This window comes from Passer domesticus, chromosome 1, assembly GCF_036417665.1.
Source record: "Passer domesticus isolate bPasDom1 chromosome 1, bPasDom1.hap1, whole genome shotgun sequence".
Classification (NCBI taxonomy): Eukaryota; Metazoa; Chordata; class Aves; order Passeriformes; family Passeridae; genus Passer; species Passer domesticus.
This window is the reverse complement of record NC_087474.1, coordinates 22,246,801-22,268,587: the sequence shown is the minus strand read 5'-3', so window position 1 is coordinate 22,268,587 and position 21,787 is coordinate 22,246,801.

The window sequence follows — 21,787 nt, the reverse complement described above, 5'->3', positions numbered from 1 at the left end:
TAACCACTGATTAGCGAACCATGTTGATTCTTTGACAAAGAAATATCCCTGCAGCAGCAAGTCACAAAGTTTGCATCACATAATCAACAGGTTTGATGTTTTCCTGTGCTTCAGATGGTTGCAAACTATGTTTATCCTCTACAATGTGCAATGTAATCCAAGGTATTATGCTAATACAGTCAAGACACCTACTGATACTATACTGCATCAGCTTGAAAATTCTGGCATGATCTGTATTTATTATTTTGAGGAACAACTACAGGTATTGCTAAATCCTAGAATCTATGGACTGCATGCTTTCATTGTATCTCAGTACTGAAGCAAACCTTCTATCTGTATTCAGGAGAGTACTGCAAGCATGCAGCTAAGACCTTTCCATTTCTAATTATATATGATGGAAAAGGTCATGAGACAGATGAGAAACCATATTCAATCAATACCAGACAGATTTTTTTCCCCCCACTGATTTTGGAAAGTATTTCCATGGTTAGTAACACTCTGGGATACATAGAGAAAAACAGTAAACTGGTGTGCCTGTAAACATATTTATTTGGCATTTTGCTTCACTGAGCATAGAAGTCATCTGGCCAATCTTAATTTTTTTCTAAGGGACTATCACAAAAAGACCTGTAATACAAAGGAAAAAACAATCTGCAAATGCTCCCTTGAAATGTGGCCTTTCCTGCCTAGTTACAGAATGAAATCGATACACAGCTGCAGATTTGTTGACCTGCACATGAGATTGAAACTATAATATAAAAAAGTGAAATCCTTTCCTGATGATAGGATTTTCTCTATTTAGATACCAGTAGTGGGAACAATATAATGACTGTAAGGATCTGCAGACCCCTGTATAATGTTAGAGAATGTCATGTTGAGAAAGGGCATATGTTCTCTACATCACTGCTTCTTAATCTTCTGAGGTTTTCACAAAGAAATCATATTAATCAAATCTGCTTTCAGCTATATAAAAATGTAGTTTGAATGGTTCACAGCTTAGGAAGGAATTGAATGTAGAAGGAAACCCTGGATAGAAATAAGCCCAAAACTTAAAAAAACTTGATGTTGTCAGTATCTTACTATATGTTTCTGAATAGATGTGACAATTTTGAACCAAAATGCTCTGAAACTGCCCCATACTGTGGCTGTGGAGTGGTTCACGAAGGCTATACAGGAGCAGGGAAATTGCCAGATGAAATCAGACTGGTGAGCCATCTCCTACTGGCTTGGAAAGAAGAAAAAAAATCCAAGCACAACAAAACATCCCACCCAGAAATACATCAGCAAGGGGTAGAATTCTGCCTGGCACTAAAAGACACTCTGGTCTCCTGCCTCATTTGAAAATCTGTTTGAGAATTTGAGGGAGGTTGGGCTGCATATCTATGAGGTGAAGGTTTTGTTACAGTCTGGTGCCTTTTCCATTGTCCCAGAGAGGACAAAGTGAGAGGGCAGAGAGGGGAGAAGAGAAAAGGACATCCCTTCAGTTCCATGCAGCAGGGGGATGGGGTGGGAAGAAAAGTGGTTGGCCCTTGGAAATGATCAGGAGAAGCCAGTGTACTCCTCCATACATGGAGGGTGTCTGGGATCCTTCATGATTTCACAAAACAGGATAACCTTCCAGTCTCCCTCTGACATTGTGCCACCTTCTCATTTTGGGTTGTTTTGGAGACAGTCTTTTACACATGGAAATACATTGGTATATTAAATATACCAGATGAACCCCACAACACTTGTATGTGGTTTCCTCTCTCCTATTAGTGTTTAGTACTTACCTGGCACAGCTTTTGTGTTTGGCACCTATCTGACTGCAGGGAGAGATTTGATCCCTGTGCCCAAAAACTGATGTTCTGATGATTTAGTTTTGTTCTCATTGAAATGGGGATTCTTGCTGCTGACTTTGGATATGAAGAACAGGGAGGTCATGAAAGTGCACTCCTTCCCTCTCTGGTGAATTTGAATATCAGACTTCTAGTTAGATGATCATCATAACACAAAATAAACTGAGATAGAAATGACAGAATGTTGGTTCTGGCAATAGGATCTAAGGAGCATTTCTCTGTCACTTAAATGCAACAGCATTTCTTTTGAAAGCAAAATATATTGAATTCTAGAAAAAAAAATCCCACAAATAAAATAAGAGGCAGCAATCTAATGAGAATTATATTTTAAATTGGTGCCAGAAAAACAGAATATTCCTGAGGTCTTTCTGAACATATCTACTTCTGTCTGGACTCTGGAGAAAATCTACTAATAGCAAAGGCATGACATTAGATTACAACCACAAAATTGCAATCTCAAGACTGTAAAGAAAATGGGTTAAGTCTATACCATTTCTTATTTGTATTCTAATCCTTTCCATAAGAATAGCCTTTCCTGGAATTATTGAAAAGGAAATTCTCTCATGCTTGTAAATGTAATTTTATTATTCCTCTCACTATATTTGTAAAGATAGCTGAAAATGTTTAGCTTACCACTTTTCAGAATGCTGTCCAAATCTGAGGGTGGTTACTATAAAGGGAATGTAGCATGGGCTAATGATTATTATGCTGTGGTATTTGAAATCAGAAGTGTTTAATTATGTGCAACACATGTTAAAGTCAAAGTTCTAAGGAGAATGAGATTTGCAGTCTGTGGGGCTTGCAGATGATCAGGGGATGAAGATTTATGACCTGTGTCCTCTCGGACTACTGTTGGTATTGACCACTTGTATATCCAATGGAATTCCTTGTTCGTGACAGGAAGACAACCTTCACATTTGCAGATCTTCTAGGTGGAATAGAATGGCTATCAGTAAAACAGAGGAATATATCCATCCTGAAAGACCGAATTCTACAACAACATGGTCTCATAGAAGAACTGTAAGTGGAAAATTGACTGAGAGCAGCCCTGCAGAGAAAGACTTGGGGGTGGTAGTTTATGAAAAACTCAACATGAGCCAGCAGTGTGCACTCATGGCCCAGAAAGCCAAAGGAGTCCTGGGCTGCATCCAAAGAAATGTGGCCAGCAAGTTGAGGGAGGATTCTGCCCCTCTCTGCTGCTCTCTCGAGACTCTGCCTGGATCATTGCACACAGCTCTGGTGGCCCCAATGTAAGAAGGACACGGAGCTGTTGGAGCACATCCAGAGGAGGCTACAGAGCCGATAAGAGAACTGGAGCACCTACCCTACAAAGACGGGCTGAAAAAGTTTGGCTGTTCAGCCTGGAGGAAAGAAGGTTGAATGAAGACCTCATGGGAACTTTCCAGTGTCTGAAGGGGCCCTACAGGGAAGCCAGAGTTAGACCCTTCATCAGGAACTGCAGTGACAGGACAAGGGGAAAGGATTCAGACTCAAAGAGAATAGGTTTAGATTAGATGTTAGGAACAAATTCAGGGTGGTTAGGGGGTTAAGGCACTGGAACAGGTTGCCCAGAGGTGTTGTGGATGCCCCAGTGCACTGGAACAGGTTGCCCAGAGAAGATGTGGATGCCCCATCTCTTGCAGTGTTCAAGATGAGGTTGGATTGGTACTTGGAATAACCAGGTCTAGTGAGAGGTGTCCTTGGCCATGGCTGGGGGCTGGAATTTGATGATCTGTGATGTCCCATTCAACCCAAACCATTCTATGCAATAATTTATTTTTTTCCCTTAAGGAAGTCCCAGTTCTCAAGATGTTGAAAGAGGAGTTACTTATTGTAGTTAAAGCAAAATGCGTACAACACATATTTTGTAGCTGTGAGTTGAGTCTCATGACTGAGGAGCAGGAGATGCCGTGGGCCTCAGAAGTATACAGCACTGTTTTCTTTGAAACAATCACTCAGACATAAGTGACTCACTGTGAGGTGCTGGAAGTCATGCTGGTTCACGTAGCACTCAGCGGTCTAACAGCCTCAAGCTCCATGCAGGAAAAAAAAGACAAATTTTTCATGCATTCATCAAAAAGTAAAGAGAGGAACATGCTGCTCAGATTGCCTTTTTGATGCTGCTGGAAATCAGCCTATCTAGAAATTGCACTAGATAATCTGAGGTGAGCTATGATGTTTCAAAAGTACTGATGGAAGGAGATGATGAAGCTTGCTCACATAGAGTCAAGCTTGCTGGCATGTTAAAATCACTTGCTGAAAATATAGAAAAAACCTATTTGATTTGGGAGAAAAGCTAGAATTGGATTCTGATTGGAATTATTTACATTATTTTTATATTATAATCACTGACTTTGGGTGGCCAGCTGATATGCAAAAATGAGAATTGAAGGCAACTTAGCAGAAAACAATGATTCCATTCTAAGAGACTTTTCAATTTGCTTTTTTACTCAGAGAAGTGGCTGAGAGTTGAGGCTGACTCTTCAGAGCTGTACTGAGTACAACACTGCTGGCAGCAGTGGAGGGGGGCTGAACTCATCCAGGTGCCATGTCTTTCCAAGCACTTTGTGATGGTGGTGGTGAAGAGCAAAGGGTTTGGGACGTTCTCATTCCAGGTGTACTGTGTGCAGTGTAGTGTGTGTATCTATAGATTCACCAGTGAAATTGACAGTTTCCCCTGGAAAAGTATAATCATAACAGATTGTTATCTCTCTGCATGCTTCCATTTGGACTCACTTCAGTTCTTTCTATAGCAGAGATGACTTGTTAAAGAGATAAAACTATGTGTTCATATCCTTCTTGATGCAGCACTTGACTCTTCTTTTGCTCAGCACGAAATACTGTCACTTGGCCATTTTATCTGTCACATAGGGACAGCAGAGGGAATTGGCTAATGTGACTATGCTTCAGAAGATTTTGAGCTCTCTTAGGTGGAGATGTGAGCCAGACATAAATCCAGAGGAGGAGTACATAACATGGCTGGACCCTTCTTTGGGTGGGAGTGCTCTGTATGTCTCCATCTGAGCTATGATTTTTGGGTGTCTGATCCTTATGATAAGATTAACTAAAAAGTGGATACACATGAAGCATAGAGGTTGCCCCCCACCCCTGACATTTTCAGACAGAAGTTTAGAAAATTTAAACCATTAAATTTAATTTTGAATTTTTTTCAATTCAAAATGAAAAGATAATATTTTATAGATAGCCCAAAACAGTCTATTCAACAAGGGAATCAGATACAGCTCTGTTCATGACTGCTAACTCACTCTGTCTCAAGAAGGCTTTCCTCCCAGGTAACTGCAGAAAGCACAAAATAGGCAGAGGTCACTTTGTACCTGCTGTCTTTCTTCTGCTTTTTCTCTAAGGAACTGGTATTAATCAATGTCAGATGCAGGATACTGGACTGACAGAGTCTTTGCTCTGACTCAGTGGTGTTCTGAAGTTATATTTTTATGCATCTCGGTTTCCATACCAACTGCTTGATGTTGCATACTCTTGGGAAATGCTTGCTGCAGACATGGGTTTCTAGCAACTGAAACCTGAAACTCTCTTACATAAACTTTGTAGATCTCCCATTTTATAAATGTCTGCCTTTCTCCTCATGAAAGTCTACTTTCCCACCTTCCTTTTTATTCCTGCCATTGCATCTTCTAAAATGCCAGGTGTCCTGCTCCTTCTCCAGATACTTTCCTGATTGCTGGTAATGTTTTTTGGGGTTTTTTTTGCCTATTTCCATCTCAATAAGGAATTCACTTGTATCACTTAATTCCAGCAGGCCACCTATCTTGCCAAATAGTATATTAGATTGTTGACCATAGTGTTCTTCACCAGAGCCGGGACTAGTTTTTGTTCCTTTGAGTACCCTCTAAACACTGCACAGCTAGAACATGTTTTTTTCTGTATTCAGAGCAGCACATTACCCTAACATAAAGGCTACAGCCTACTATGTTTTAAATGGCTGGTTATACTTCCTCTTTGTCAAAGGTGGCCAGGTTTGTAAAAGGAGAAGAAAAAGAATTGTATGCACACTAAAATTACTGAACTGTGAAAAGAGCAGCTAATAGAATTCCTGTCTGTTTGTCACAGGATGGTTGAGAGTGTAGAAACACTAGAGCATAGAGAACACAGAGGAAAAAAAAAAGTATATAATTAATGAAAGTTGAAAATAGAAGTTGTGCAGTCTGGATAAGGGGTTTGTAACAGGTATCGGGATGGTGCTAGGGCTGACTGGAAAATATCAAGACTTAGGTAGAAGAGAGAACCCAGAAATTTTAACCTTAAGTGCAAAAATTGTCTAAAAATCAAAACTCAAAGCATGAAGTTAGGGACTTGTTACAATTTCTATTTGGTTTTCTTGTTGGTCTGTCATTCTCTATTGCTCAGTTTATTTATTTTATGATAAGCCATCCCTTACAGATCTATTGTGTAGTCCATCATGAAAATCAGGCTTATGAAGATCTTTGGGAGAAAATTATGAAAACCTTTAAATTTTCAGAAAGAAAAGAAATTTATACTTAAGCCCTAACTGATACCAGTCTTCTACATCCTAACAGACATTGTGATTTTTGTTTTCTTTGATGTGCCATATCAATAAGGAAATAACTGGAGAAAGTACATATAAGAGGCAAGAAAAATGTTTTGGTTATGATGCCATCTGTCCAATGCTAGCTGACTGCTGAAGCAGTGGAAATTGAAATTATTATAATAGTTTCTGTAATCTTCTTAAATCTTAAATTAAATTAGCATCAGGATTGGCACTTCTGGACTGAGTTGATGGCTGATAATGGGTCCTTGCCTTCTCTAGTTTCATTTATTGTTAGTTGCTATTACATGTTCATTAAAAAGTAATTTGATAAATCGTGGGATTTCCTTCCTGTAAAACAATGACCAGAATGAAGAGTGATGGCAGTGGCTGGGGAATATGCTGAAATTTGGTAACCCTTTGTGAAGGCAAAGCAGGACACAAAAATTTTACTATTTAATAAAAAACAATTTAGCATTATAGTACTTTCTTCTACTCTCCATAAGTAAGTGAAGAAGGATTTGAGGCATCGTCTGGGTTCCAACTCTGTCTCTGCCATGCATAAACATGTGACGGCCACTTTTGTCAGTATTTTTGTGAACCAGTGCTGATTAATCAGATAGAAGGAAAAGTTGGCAAGATTGTGACACTGTGGACTGGAACTCACAATTTACTTACATGGGTGAGTTGTGAGGACTGTACTGAAATAATTTTGAGGAATCACTGACTGATTAATTTAAAAATTACAGAGGCCTGTGGGTATCCAAATATAGACTCTGAACTTCATTATGGCATGGACTTATGTGAAGCCATTCAGGACCAGGTGATTTTTAGTGCCCTTTCTGTACTTTTTGAATACCTCTATTCAACTTGCTTAAAAGGTCTCCAATCTCACATTGAGGCTGAGGAATGGTGGAGGAAGCAATGAAAGTTTGGTGAGGAGGAATGGGGGAGGCTGAGAGAAGAAGAGAGAGATTGTTCAGACAGGCAGAGAGCATATGAGCAATAACTGGGAATGTGTTTATGCTGTCATGTTAGCTTAGGATTCAAGGTCACACTCAATGGTTTCCTCATTGCTTACACATTAACGTTCACCCTGGCCTTTACTGGCTGTCAGGCAGACCTTGGATCTGACCATGAACACAGCTGCATACACACTGCAAAAGCCTAAATGATTTTGAGGTCTAAGGAATAGTCAAAATTTATATGGAGCGAGCCGAAAGAGGCAGGCTGATGGGGGATGAAGTGAGATAAATGATGGAGTGCTGGACAAGGAAGAGTTAACCTCAGGGGAATTCAAGAGAAAGCAGGATGGTAGCCAAGCCAGCCTGAAAGACTGGAGGCAGTTGTCCTCAGTAAATGCAAACTGTGTTGAGGGTTTTTGTAATTTCACTGAGATGCAGATTACCAGGAGACACTGTCCTCACAGGGTGAGCTGGTGTGAAGCATGGAGAGAGCTACTGACAGCAGTCAGGACACAGCCCGGGACAGTACCCACCCAAGGAGAACTGTGTTTCCCGTCAGCAGGGGACAGTAATTCTTAGCACAAAGATGCAACAATGGCAACAATCTTCTTTCCTGGAGATCAAAACAAATAATCCAGTTCATACAATAGCTCTTTAGAACAGACAAGTATTTCTTTGTAATAGTTGCAGTAGAAGAAGGAATTAACTCTGAGCTCTCTCCAAGGACAGTGCGTCTTCAGAGCCAGAGAACACACCTACGCTCAGTATGGTGTGTGCTTGTATGACTCAAAAATAATATTCACAGCTGTGGTGGTTGGGTTCCACAGAGCATGCCATGAGCCTGCCTTTCACAGTAGATTATCTTAGGCTGCATTGTTCTGGCAGGGAGACATTGCATCTGGCTCTCTTTGGAGATGCCAGGAAGCCAGAAAATATGAGTGTGGTGCAGACTCCTACAGGATCACTCACATTCATCTTAAAGGTGGCAGGCTTGTTGCAGTTAATAATTCCTCTCTCAAAATCTGGCTCCTCACCATCTTTATAAACCCTGAAGCAAATATTATAGTACCCTCAGGCTCTCACGAATGCTTATACAGCAGGAATTTGGCTTCTTCCATACGTGACTAATAAGCTTATTCATTACATTTTGCCCCTTACAACATCAAAAAGAGAGTCCAGGTACATATGGCATACATGAATTTATTCCTGTTTGATGAGGACATAGGCTTGCCTGACCTGGAAGACTTGATATTTCCAATAAACTTGTATTTGAAGGAACTGGTGAAGAAGCAGTTAAAAGTGTAGATAGGGAAGAAGAATTAGGAGCAGACAAAGTTGATATGGCCTGAAGTTGGCCAGTTGAGGTTAGGCTGAAATAAATGATGACAGATTGAGATAAATGATGACAGATTGAGATAAATGATGGAATAATAATTAGAAATAAGAAGATTTAGAAGAATTCGGCAAGCAAAAAAGGAATAGCCTCTGCAGATAGGGACAGGTACCACAGCTGCCTACTGATGTTAAATGGCAGGAGAGGAAGGTTCCCTGTGGCACTTAGCACTGGGTGGCCACAGCTATAGTTTCTAAGGCTCAAGTGTTAGCTGAATTCTTGAATTTACAGTGACTGAACAAACATCCAGGCCAGAATATCCAGGAATTTTCCTATCAGCTGCAGAGGGCAAAGTCTTAAAAACAGTATAGACTTACCTCATGTTGCAAATTTTTCCACATCCTGTACTAATTTTATTATTATTTTATAAACAGAGGTATTACAGAGGTTTCCCAAAGCCTGATTCATGACTCAGGATGTGTTAGGTACATTAAAAATACATAGTTTTTGTCTTCAGGATAGTCAAAATATATTTCAAGCATCTGCAGAAGGAAATAAACACAAGAGACAGTGAGAGACAAATAATGTACACATGTACAACATTTGCATTTTAAGTTTAGTTACTTATGGGACATGTCATCTAAAACACCATTTTAGTCTTCCACTGCTCTGCATCTTTTACAATGGAAGGAATTAATTGGTTGGAAGTTACATCTTCTTCAAAGAAAAGTCACAGGAAAAATTTCCTTCCTGGAAACTGAAATGGCTTCAACACAAAGACAAGTCATTAGTGTTCAGTGATTCCACCCCTATTCAAATACTGTCTTTCTGCCTTACTCACCTGAAGAAGCTACACAATACACAGCAGTAGCTGTTAAAAAAGGATTCAGATGAGACAAGAGGAATAAGAAATAGGAATAATGGTAAAAGTCCCTAGGAGAATGTAGGGATGGACAAAGTTGCATGGTTAAAAAAAAAAAAAGTAGGGATGGACAAAGTTGCATGGTTAAAAAAAAAAAAGAGATAGTCACAAAATAAAAAGTAGTCTTGGAAAGGGGACCTTAAAGGTGATACTAAAGGAGATAGGACACTTTGGAGGTGATTTGGAGTAGCAGAAAGAATTTTATATCCAGTGAATACAATTCATAGTCTTTTTAAGGAGCTGCATAATAATTTGATGGTGAGAGAGAAACATGTCTTCTCACTATGTGGTCATTCAAATCATGCTAACATACTGGCACCCTGTGCATGATATGGGATTGCTTCTTAGTGAATACTGAATAATTACTCTTACCACTGGAGAGATTAATAGAATGAAATTAAGCTTCTCTAAATGCAATCTTGATTATTAGTGCTCTAAGTGTGTTGCAGGGAATGCATTGCTCAAGTGTTCAAAAAAGTGCACAGTATGTATTGTGTTATCAGTATTTTAAAAGTTAAGATTTGACAGGAATTCCAGCATTAAATGTAATCCCATATGAAACACTCTCCAGGAGCTAATCTATTGCCATTTCCTGTTTATATAACTAGATAAACCATATTGAATTAATAAAAATGCATGGCAAATCTTGCACTTAGCAAAGCATATACCACTGACACATCCTTAAAAAGCCTACTGTGGGCATTTCTTTTGCCCACTGTCTAGTCTTTTGAAAAGAGTCTTGTTTTGGTAATTAGCTCAGGCAGAGAGCTACATGGAGGAGGATGTACCTCTCTCGTGACCAGATGAGGTCCTGGGACAGTACTGCTGCTTCTGCACCCAGCACAGACTGGACTTTTTTTCCTGGTAGATCTGGGGAACCTCTGTGGAGAGTCAAGGATCTGGAAACACTGAGCAGAGACACATCCATTTGGTGCTTTCCCCTTCAAAGTCAGAACTTCTGAGCCTCATACTGGCCAGTACTGATCTGCTTCTGCATATCTTCATGTTGTGAGAGGAAATTGTGGCTTCCCTTGCAGGCCTGAGTGAAGACACAGAGATGGCACAGATCAAGTGGTGTTCCCCAACCCTACCTGGAGCAAGAACCACATTGCATATTCAGCAGGAGTCTGACTCCCAGTCCCTGGGAGATTTCCCTGCTTTATCTTCTCAGAACATGCTTTTCCTGTTGGGGTGATGTTTTCTGACAACTATTTCTCCATCCAAACCAAGAGATAACTTAAAGACGTGGTCCCAGCCAGGCACAATGCAGGGACATTTTGGATATGAATTGTATGAGCTCTCAACTTGTTCAGCATAAGCTTATGAGCTCTGTGTCAGTGCTGGCCAAGTTACATTTATACTGGGTCTGTAGTTGACTACTAGCACTTATGTTTCCTACTTTTTCCATTACCTATGGTATCTTGGACCTCTTTCAGTTCAGATAATGGAGTGTTAATAAAGGTCCTTTTGCTGTGATTTACATTAAAAAGGAGACAAACTTTTTTAAAGGAAAAGACATATTTTTCCCTCATGCATTCATTAAACAGTGAAAGGGGTAAGACCCATACTTAAAAAATAATAATGAAGAATAGAAAAAGAATAACCATGGAAAAATAAACTCTGAAGTCATTTGGGAGGAAGAGAGACCAGAGCAGAAATATCCTGTCGTAAGTGTTCCATGGCACCATACAACTGGAAAAAAAGGGTTCTTTTAGTTAACATTTATTGTTAATACTCAATTGCCCAATATTTAATAATTCTTTCAACAAAGTTTTGCAATGAAAATTCTCTCTCTTTTTTTGGTGGTTCTTTTTCTTTGGTTTAATTTGAAAGGGCAAACCTCTAATGAAGTACATGAAGAACAAGTAACTGAACATATAGGATGATGTGTGTCACTGGGTGTGCCATAATTGTGACTGTTCTGGGAACTTATATGATAATGAATTTGTCTCAGATAAAGACCAGCAGATGTTCATGATCCTCTCACAAGGGTCCTCATCAGATTTATTTCTAAAAAGTTATTAATAAATTTTAAATCTTAATTAGTAATGAAAAGGTTGTACAACAATTGCTTCACTTTCATGTTACACTTACAGAACACCTTAGCCTGTTAATGGCAAGTGAAAAAAGAAAGGGAAATTTTCAGCCTTGGAAGTTTTGACTGACATGTTTTTGGTGTTGAAAGACAGGGAGCTGCTATCAGACACAAAGTGCTAGAGAAAGGAACCCTGCACAGCTATGCAGACACCTGGTTTTCAGAAAAGTTTTTTGTATTTGTCTAAAAGTTTAGTCATCTGACAGTTAAGCAACAAGGATTAGAGCTTTATTTTGGTTTAATTCCAGGAAAAAAGCGAGGATTTTTAAGCTCAGAAACATGCCCAGGTTTTCTTTAAATGAGCTGTTGATACAAAATGAGAAGTAATAATCAGAAGTCGCTACTTGATAACAAAAATTTATTTTTAACTCGAAATTTTTGAAACAGCAAATGCTTATATACAAATTGGGATTTGTACACATTGCAAAGTCTTTGTAAAGACAGAGAGAAGATAATTTCAAGCAAGTATGAAAGCAAAGTATTCACAAAGCTGGTACTCTCATGAACACTCATATTTTCTTTTACCTATCAAAAACAGGCTGGCTTGGTAAGAAATTTACTCACTGATTGTTTTCTCAGAATTCATGGGACTGTTACAAAGTACAACTTGCTTTCTTTAAAGTTTTTCTCTTTTCTTATATCTGATTAAAGCTAACATTATGGATGAGAGATTTCAGTCATCCCTACTAGCTCACATCTTCTCTTGTTATTCCATCTCTCATTGCCATTTTTTGGAGCCTTAGAGCTGAAACTATATTAGGGCACCTTTCAGAGCTACCAGCAGAGGTAAACCCTCTAGATCTATGTGGTCCCTCAAATGGCTTTTCAAATGGCTCAGTGATGCTGAGCTTTCTGCCTGCAGCTCATTTTTTTGTCTCCCAGCACAATGCAAGTCTCTGGATTACAGCAGTTACTGGAGTGCTGCAGGAATCAGAAGTCCATCTGTCTTGAGGGAAGGGTGAAATATTGTCATTGTGATTATAAACACAGTTTTGAACAATTGCATGAAATGATGTGGGAATGGATAATGGTGATAATATGGTAAAGGGCCACAAACACAGAAGGTTTTGCTGGTGATGCCATGCATGATACCCATATCTCTTGCTTGTATGAAAGTTGGTTAAAATTTCCAGGTGAGTGTAAGTTTTGACTCCAGTTGACACTCTCTTCTCAACACAGGCTATGCATGCAGTCCTGCCATGGGCTGTCTGTAGCCTACAGCATACTGAGTAAGACCGAGAGCAATTTTATTTGTTTGGATGACTTGTGTTACAATCCTCCAGTTTCTGATCTGGGGCTGCCACACTGGGAGTCTTTGCTCCTTATATTGTCCTTAATCATCACATAAATAGAAGGCAGGTAGTGGAGAAAGCAGAGATTGGAAGGCTCTAATACTGGTCACATAAAATATGGAAAAAATTCAGGTATGAGCCATGTAATTTTCCTTGAAAGCAGTGTCTGGCAGTGAGATCACAAAAAGCTGGGCTTTTTTTACCCTAACAAGGATTACCAGTACTTTGTTTTGTTCCTATGATGATGATTGTTTCTGTCTGATTGTATTTTTTAAAATAAATACATTCTTAAGAACTGAAATAACATTCAACCCTTCGGTTGAATGTTATTCCAGTTCTTATAAATGTATTTATTACTGTCAGCCACAGTATTTTTAGATCATGTACAATCACATTGGAGTTATTTCTGCATTCAGTAGCTTTTTCTGTTTCAATAATTTTGTTTTGCACCTTGCAGAGGCTGTTTTCCAACTCTCTGAACATCCCTGCATTTGATGGCACTCCATTTAGATAACTGCACAATGATTCCACATCTCACCATGATGGCAAGTCTCTGGAAATTCTGAGTTAGATCTGCCTGCAGGATTAATGCATGGAAGAGCTGCCAGGCTTTTTGTGAGTGCCCGGAAACAGAAAAACATCTCCCATCCATCTCCTGAATGTTGCCTAGCACCTTGTCCTTTTGGAGAAAGAAGACAATATGTTAAACCCCAAATAACACTCTACATCAATTTGCACCAGTGCAGCTCTACCAGAGGTGACTCATTTCCATTTCTATAACCAATGTTGATCCACTTAGATATGATGGCACAGGTTCTTATTTCAGTCAAGGGCTATTACAGGGCAAAATTGGGCAAAGCACCCAGGACATAATTAAGAATAACTTCCTAGCTGCCAAAGAATTGTCTGGAACCAATGCTGGGAGACTGTGTAACAAAGAGCCCCTTACAGCATTTTCCATGCTGTTTCTCATGCTCCAAAAATCAGATAGGGATTTTTTTTTTTAACCTTCAAAGCAATGGAAAAGAAATTAAAAGTTTGCTCAATACTGTACTAATTTTGTGTGTATATGTTTAATGTGGATTATCTCTAATAATTGCAGACAAATAGGGAATGCCTACATCAATATATTAATCATCAATAAATAAGAAGTGACAGTAGATATACTGTTGGCTGCTCCACACATTTCTGAACAACATCGTTATAGTTAAGACTGGAAAAATTTAGGACAAAAGGGCAAGCACTTTTTGTGGGAAAGCATCTCTAGAATTTTATTTGCCTTTTAAATAGGCTGTTTAAAAACTTTGTAGATCACTACTTTTAGTGTAGATTAGTCATTATTTAATAAGAACACAAAACAAAGAAGAATCCTGTTTATAACTCTTAATCTACTAAAGTTGTTATCTAGCTAGCAGTCCTGAGAGAATATTCAACATATTGAACTGATTTGTGCATGCTTCATTAGCTCTTTATACCTTAACTGTATATAATCATTCCCAGCTCTGTCATGGTTATCATGGTGGAATTTCCACTGAAGTCGATGAACTCCGAGTGTAAATTGACTGCAAAACAGTGACTGGGACAAATTCTCTTGTTATCTGAAACCTTTGAAATGCCACTGGCTTGAGTGGAATTGCTGGAGACATGACTGAATTTCGTTTAATTTTATGGTATTTATTCAAGTTAGTGCCTTGAAGACCTGGATTTCTCTCATTTAATTTTAATATTTTGAGCTGAACTTGACAAATACTGATAAAAATAGTGCCTCTAGGGTTTGATTGAGAAATCTTTTTGTGACAACTTGAAAGATGTCTCTTAGCATCAGCATGCTCTTGACTGAGCTTTTAGTGGTCATAGAGGAAAGGTAATTGAAAACATCAGTCAGCTAATAGGGTGCTTTAAAATGGTCATTTTAAAATGGATTTTTAAAAATATAGCAAAAAGTTTATTGCATTCAGATTTGTGCAAAATACAACCATTTAAAATACAGTTTAAATTAAATAATGTGATTTTGTTTCATTCAACATTCAGGCCACATTTTCTGACCTTTTCTCTAAAGGAAAAAAGGAAAATAAGAGAGGGAGGGAGAGATCTAGAGCAATCAAGAGGATGGCAAAGCAATCAGGAACATGCCAGCCCATGCTGAATATGGGCATGTGCACTTCCACCTGACATATAAGAAGACCCATTAATTTCCCTCTAAAGAAGGTTTTATGGATTACCTTGTGGGTGTGCAGTTTTTCAGGTGATTCTGGTGAGAAAACAAACAATCCTGTTTGTTTTTTTGTTTTGTTTTGTTTTTTTCTTACTAGATCTGTAAAGATATTAGAAACTGACTTTATAAAAGAGGAAGTGAATTTTGCAGTCTGTGTGTGTATGTTCCCTTCACAGTTACTTCTTCTCATGCATAGAAGAATCTATGCTTTTTGACTTCCAAAGATCTTCATTGCAGAGTTAATTTCCACTTTGATTTTAAGTCTTACAACTTTTACTCACCTGACTTTGGTGATGCTGTAATTTCAGGATTATTGACCCAGCCAGGAACAGTGATAAGAGGATAACAGATTCATTCAGTTGATTGTCTTCCAAGCAGGATGCTGACTAACTCTCTTGCATACTAATAATTCTGCCATCCTTTTCCACCTATCTTCCTTTTTATGCTCACAACAGCTGACAAATTCTATCACAACTCATCATTTGGGGAGATCTGTAGAGGCTTTCTGGTGAGTTAAGTCACTTGCCATGGCCCCTGAATTCTGAGCAGGAACACAGTACTGAGCAGGAACACAGCACCAGAGAGAACCAAATGCTTAGAAAAGACTTTGCAAAATGTCAGTAGTCAGAGAAAAATAAAGATTTTCTCAGCATCAACACGTCTTTTTATAGGCTCCTATTGCCATAAAAGGTCCCCAGCTTGTTCTAATTATGCTGCATATTTCTAGCTGCACAGAATGATTGTAGTTAGAGACTGACAGATCTGCATCCTTTTTTAAGAGCTGTGTTAAAATGCTATTCCTGCTTTCTGAAAGTAATGAACTGTACTGCAACCTTAGCAAAATTCACAGGGCAAATGCACTCTAAATTATGAATATTACTTCCTAAAACTCCACTAAGGTTTCCCACCCACAGGTTGACAAACCCCGCTGGACCTGTGGTATGTGATGAGATCACAGCATTCATTTCTTGCACTGTAGGTGTCAGTTAGGAGCCTATCAGCATTGCAGTTGTGCATATATTTCTGATGATTCATAATTTAAATATGCATCAATCTGAAACTTGGATTAGGTGCAACAATTGGTTTTAAAGGGAAGAAAGGTCTTTAGGTAATGCGTTATTTTTCAGATTTTGGAAATTTTTGCTGGAATTCATGTTATAGGAACAGAAAAGGCAGTCATTTAAATGGAAGTATTACGAGCTCTTTCTGTGGAAGATGTGGTGTGCTAATAACCAAGAAAATCTGAAGAGCTGTGCCCTTAAAAATGCAAAGGTACTCACCTGGTTTTTGTATTTTCATCAGGATTGCATGTTAAGCCAAATGAGGTATCTATAACAACACTTGTGTATCATAGCCAAGGTATCTATTCCCATGGCAGATTTTCCTTATGCTTAAGGTGAAAGTTTGAGAGGCTCCACTATGCTTTGCTCTACTGAATGGTGCAATGAGGCCAAATGCTGTAATCACAAGGTTCCCTTCCCTTTTCTGCTCTGACTTGAAACTGAGAAGAGAAAATCAAGTTCCTAGATGAGTCCTCTTTTAGAAGGTGCTTCCATTTGAAATTGAAAATAAGACATGCAAAGTATTTAATTTAATTGAACTCCGACAACTAAGCTTTCATTGTTGTAATGGACTCACACATAGCATTTGGAATGTGGACTGTGTACCCAGGCACAGTGACGGGGAGCACTGGGTAACACATGGAATTTCTGATTCAAGACTATGCACTGCTGGTATATTTCACAGCAGAAAGGATCCATAAACTTGTTGTTAAATCCCTGGTGACTGCTGAGTATCAGAAGAGCTCTTTTCCCATTACATGCGATCCAGCTGGATCTACCCCACTGAGGGCAGCTTCTTTCTCCCTACTGTGAGAGTCTCCTGCATTGATCCAGGCTCACATGGAGATACAATGTGCTGACCAAAAACGTAAAACCTAACTCCATATCTGTGTTGCCCAGCAGGGTTCAAGTTACAAAAGCCAGTATGCATGCACTAATTAGCTGACACTCTTAGGTCAGGTCAGGTCTTGGAGGAAAAAACACATTTTGCCAACATTGATGCTACTGCCTCCCTAATCCAGAGCTCTCCCTGCCACCCTTTCCCTCCCCTCCTTCTGCCACCCGAGGCTAACAGGTATCTCACCTGCTTAGGGAAGCCAGGATTCCTGTGTTGCTCCAGCTGCAGCACAGTGAAGTTAAATACTTTTTTACACCTTGAAAATTAGATGGAATTAACTGAATGGTGTGAAGTGAGTGTGCAACAACTGCTTCAGAATAAATCCACATGTAATCCTAATCTCTTCCAGATGGGGACATCCCTAGGCAGCTGAAGTACAGCTTTCTTGCCCTGTCCCCTCTGTGCCACCTCTCTGAAGGGTCCACACTGATCAGCTTTTACCAAGCTGAATATTTCCTACTTGTTCATTCTATTTGGTTTATTTTTCTCCTAGCCAATTCCTTAAGTATAAGCACACTTTGCCTTGTAGTGCATGATTTCTTAATTTCCTCTAGAACCTCCTGGGAGGGACTTGGTTGAAGGCTATTAAAAAATTAAGAGAGTTACATCATCCTGCTCTCTTATCTGCTCTTATTTTAACATATCCAAAGTATTATATTGTGTTGGGACAAGGGGCTGGTTTAATGGAATTGGCAGTACCACTGAACCCCTACGGAGCAGTATCTTTAGTAATACTTATTTAATGCCAGGTTTGCATTTAGTTAATTAATGATAGAAGAATTTTTTTTATATCTTTCCCAGTTTTGTGTCCTGGTAATAATCCTGGTTTGATATTTTCCTTAAATGGGTCAAAAATTCCTGTAACAGGGAGACTGCTAGAATGACAAAAGGATAGCTTTTAAATTAAACATCAAGAACATTTTTATTTTTTCCTAACAGAATTTAATTACACCTTTGCAGCCAATTACACATTTTTCCATTCCATTTTACATCTTCTTTTTTTCCCCCTCTTTATGTAATTTTTTTTGTGTTAAAGCACTGGGGCCCATAAATGAGGAAAAGATAATGGTTTACAATCAATGCCCATGGACCAGAGAGCTAATCTGAATTTAACTAAAAAGTCAATATTTAGCTGTACCTTATCAGTGGAGAAATGTCAAGCACAGAGATAGACATGAACAAATTTCCAACTGATTTCTCTTTCTTATGCTTCAGAATTCAAAAAGCTTCATGGAAGAGTTTCAACATCAGATAAGACAAAACTGCAATTGAAAAAAAAAAACACATAACAAATGACAAACTTGTGGCTACAGAGACTAGAGTTTATGAAATGAAAACACACGTCAAAAATTCATTCTAATCTCTTCTTGCACATTCCATTGGTCACCTTCCAGTCTGTGTGATGCAGCAGTTGATAGTTAAACACTGCAGGCAGTCTTTAAGAGATAGCAGCAGGAAATGTTTTCTTGCTGAGTGAAGTCATAATTTGCTGCCACCCAAAACAAAATTGACATAACTCATTTTGAATTCAAAAATTGCTAAGGATTTTAATACACATGTGAGGTACCGACTGGGTACTGTGCTGTTTTGCAAGGACAAATTTTGCAGAAAGCAATTTAGTAATTAAAATTTGTTTGGTAACTTAGGTATCAGCTCAAAGTGGACATAATTTCTACTGCAATTAATTTAGCTGGTTTGATTTTTGTGAAGGAATAGCTTATGTAGTTATATCAGTAAATATAATCCTTGGCTAGAAATCAAGACTGCTTTGTTTATTCCCATTGCCATTCACTTAATGGATGATCTCTTAATTTTAAGACATGATGACCCACATCTCTCAAGCACAGTCGTGGGGCTTCCCAAAGCAGAGGGTAAAACACTGTTTTTAAGAATGGTCATAGCCCAGGAATGCACTGGGTTTGTTGGGTACTTCCAATATCTGTGTTTACTGCTCTTTGTGGATGGGAGGGAGGGCGTGGGTGAAAGGTGGCCTGAGGTGTGCAAAGCTACAGTGCTGCTGCTTTATGCTCTTCTTCAGAAATCTCCTTAGCAAAAAAAGGCATGTTGGAATACCAAATCTTGCCTAAAATTTGGTAAGAATAAACCCAGCAGGGAGTAAAAATAACTGCATGATGAACACTTATGAAAGCTTAAACATAACAGGAGCAAGATTGTGAGGGACTCCCCAAGAGTGAAACAGTGATGGAAAAACCCCAGAAAATAATAGCTATATTGGAATCCCCAGAGCTGGAGTCCACTCATACACCAAACACACACATTTTGTTCAGGATTGCACCACTGTTCTGAACATTTTTGAAGGAGTACTGACCTCATCAGACTTCCTAAGGTTCCCAGATATTTCTGACTTTTGAAATTATGGATGAATGCCTGCCATAATTAAAACATTAACCTTTACATTGCAAATGTTTTTTATTCAATGAACATTTAATATTCAGGATGATATTAATATGAGGAAAAAACAATAAAGCAGCTTGATAAAGTTTTCAGCAGTGTTTGTGGAAATACTTCATTAACAAGTCCTTTCTTCTGAAATGGAAAGCATTTGATATTAGCAGTGTGTGTATGTGCACTTTATCAAACAAACATCTTGGAAATGTAGACAGTTTATATATTGCTGCTTCATGACTGCATCTTCAAAGGTATTTATACTTGGATACCTACACATAGCCCAGCCAAAAATTGAATTAACTTGTTGGAAAAATAGGGGTTATATTAAAATAAAACAATTTTAATGCAAATTGACATTGACATTTTCCTCAGAATTGAATCTAAGATAAATATTTTATAAGTTAATAAGAACATTATTCATAAGAACACAAGAACATCACTCATATGAAAAAGTTTTATGAGCAATAAATGACACCTTTTGCTGCTTGGGATCACTGCTATTTTATGCCCAGTTCATGAGAAGCCTGCAGAAAGATTGTTACACAGTTTGCACTGCAGTTTTCATGTACATTCAAGATAACCAAAAAGTCTTTTTAATTCTGAAGGGTACCTTTTCTTCTCAGGAAAAAAAATTACCTGCAAATGATGCTAATATTTATTATCACACCTTGGTTCCATTGGATATTTTTGAAAATTTGGAATATGGCTCAGACATGGGTAGTAAGGTGCCATTCCCTGGGATGAGTGGGGTGCAGGATGTTTGGGAAAAGTAGGTAGAGAAGAAAAGGAAAACTCTTCTCCATATAAAGGAGCTCTTTTTCTTCACAGAGCTCCAGTGTGAGAACAGAGAGGTGTCCACACACTCTCTGGGTTAAAATCCTGGGGGAGGTAACACTGCTGATGCTGTGGGGTGGGTCTGCTAAGGGCTGCTGGCCCTGCCCAGTACCCTACACTCTTCACTTTGCTAAAAACCTGCTCCATCCTGTACATTTGGTAGTCAAAAGACCATGAGAAGGCAAACGAAATTCAAAACCCAACAGGATTTCCCTGCTGCCTGTAGAAATAGAGTAATTCTTATATCTAGTAAGCAGAATGTGTGGCTGAGCTTTTTCTGCTGGCCCTGGTGTTTCCCGGTGACTTTTTTCAGAGAAGGCTGCCATCACATCCATCACAAGCTGTATCAAAGAGAGGGAAAAGTTGCTCAATCAAAAAGGGGAGAGCCTCCAGCCCTCCATCTGGACTGGCTTTAGCTACACTAGAGGAAACACAGCCAGAGTGGAAGATATTATCAGATATGTGTCTGTCTGATATATCTATAGAGATTTCTTTTCTACACAGATGTCAATTAAGGAAGTTCAGATTTACAAAATTATATATGGGTGAACTTATTGCTTTTTACCTAAGCTAAAAAGTTGGTCATTTTATGTGAGACAAAGATATAGAAACTTTTCTTTTGATAACTAATTGCAGTCCTGGTATAGTAACATGTTTAACAGGTAGATTTAACATATTGCTTCGTTCCTTTACTTGGTCTTTCTGTCATGACTTTTAAACCTGATCCAGATTGTTTTGCAGTTGAAGTGCAAATAAAAGAATTGGAAAATACTATTTGTGGATTTTTGCCTATTGAGAAATGCACAATTTAAAGTCAAATAAATAATATTTTGAAATTCTATAGAATTTAAATGCAGCATTTCATTAATTTTGAACTTAAATTTCTTCATCTGCCTAGGTTTATTTTATGGAAAGGCATTCTGTTTTGATTTCCAGACACCAAGAAATGGAGAATCCATTGTTTTTCTTGGCAGGTTCTTCCAAGAAGTAATCACCCATAGCTCTTACAATATGTTTCCTCTTCTTAGCTCTGTTTCAACCATTGGTCTTTGATCCACTTTTCTTTGGTAGGCTAAGGAGCACATTATTAACATCTGGTAAGTACTTAGAGGATAGTGTCAGGTAACTCCTGCATCTTTTTTTTTGACAAGCCAAAGAGATGAACTTCTTTAAAACATTCTCAACAAGGTATTCATTTAAAGTCTGGAGTTATTTTTGTAGCTTCTCTTTGTAACATCTCCAAATTTCAACACACTTTTCCTAATGTAGATACCAGAAATGAACTTGATATTCCAGGACTGATCTTGCCAGAGCTACCCATAAAGGCAGAATGTTTTTCTGCTCTCAGCTCTTCTTTTTTCTTTATCCAGGGCTCAAAGAGCCCTTTGGATGCCACATTGTAC